The sequence below is a fragment of the Frankliniella occidentalis genome, unplaced genomic scaffold, assembly GCF_000697945.3.
Source record: "Frankliniella occidentalis isolate FOCC.00 unplaced genomic scaffold, Focc_3.1 Scaffold381, whole genome shotgun sequence".
NCBI lineage: Eukaryota > Metazoa > Arthropoda > Insecta > Thysanoptera > Thripidae > Frankliniella > Frankliniella occidentalis.
Genome location: NW_026267503.1, coordinates 289,938 through 291,350, shown reverse-complemented (window position 1 = coordinate 291,350; position 1,413 = coordinate 289,938). Strand labels below are relative to the sequence as shown.

Here is a 1,413-nt window from a genome sequence, read left to right as displayed (position 1 = left end):
TGATGACGGACTCTGAGGCAATCGGGCAACGAGCGACGTTTCTTATGTGTGTACTTTACCATGCAAGCTACATTTCAGTGGAGGCGAATGGCGAATGACTCAAGGTTTTAAGGTCGATTTTTGAAAGCCTCACATGACTTCGAGGAACCGGGTGTAACTTCTGTGAATACGTTGCAGCGTTGCGGGATTGCATACCCAATATGGCTGCAGGGGCCGCCATGGCCCCTTACGGGTGTAAAGCGTAGGCAAACCCGCAACACTGCGGTGTATTCACAGCTACCCCCGCGCCCGCAGTACGTCCACAATGTAGACGTCAACAGCACCATGCGTTAATTTACGACCAAATCATTGGAGATCATGGAGAGCTTCATCGAGGTGCAATTTTGTTGGGCGTAATTCCCGTGGACGTGTCGGTCCCGACCCGCCGTGTGGAGAGTTGAACGCAACCGCATTGTCCAACCTTTGGACCGCACTGCGTTGCGTACGACTCATTCTGATTGGCGAGTGTGGTGTTTGCCTCACAAAGGAACTAGGTCCACAACACACACCTGCAGTGCGGATACTGCCTGCCGGTATTGCAGAAACAATGAACAACTAAAAGGTACTAATTGGTCGAGTATAACCAAGCCGATCTCTTCTTTGGAGCCCCCCCTGCCCCTATGCGAAGACGCTTCGATCTTGATCTCGGCGTCTGCTGAAGCGACACGCATCGAGACCCAAGTGCGTGCATGTCACACACTTGTTGGTGTGTGAAGAATATTTGTCCACATGGAGGCACAACTGTGTGCCCCGAATGAATATTCGCACACCTAGATCTGTACGAACGGACATTAACACACTTACACGTGTAAGAAAGGACATCCACACACCTAAAAGTGTGCTACATTTACACACCTGAAAGTGTGATACTTTCACACACACCTGCAAGTGTGCGATGTTCACACCCTTGCGTTTTCAGTGCACGCCCTCACAGGGCCACCGGCTGGCGCTCACGTCACTCATACTCACGGCTTTCGTGTCGTGTCCCACGTCGCTTCGCGGAAGCTGAGGTCGTCTTCGACGAGGTTAATCCTTTTTTGTGGTCACTGCTGGCCGTGCACATCCACCCTCGCGCGCGCGCGCGCAGGCAGCCTGGGGGCGCGCTGCTGCTTCGCGGTGCTGCGGAGGTGGTGCTGCGCTTGCCTCTCACCTCACCTGCCGCACGGAGCGTGCGCGACTGGAGGGCCCGGCCCGGCCCCGGCCAGACCCCGGGCCCCGGGCCCCCCGCCACAGACCAGAGCGCCGTGTGCTTTTAGGAGAAAGGGAGACGCGTGGCGGGGAGGGGACGGCCCTAGTGTTGGAGTGGAGGCCGCGGCCGCCGCCGCCCCGCGGCCGGAGAAAGGGGAATCGTGGGGTCGGCGGAGGGGATGGGGG

The 1,413-nt window shown here is 57.3% G+C and overlaps 1 protein-coding gene across 1 annotated transcript in view; it reads right to left on the bottom strand.

Annotated features, from left to right (window-relative positions):
• LOC113214440 (STAGA complex 65 subunit gamma) overlaps nt 1-1,413 on the bottom strand; it is a 13,159-nt gene that overhangs the window by 591 nt on the left and 11,155 nt on the right. The gene's annotated exons all lie outside the window — the stretch shown is intronic.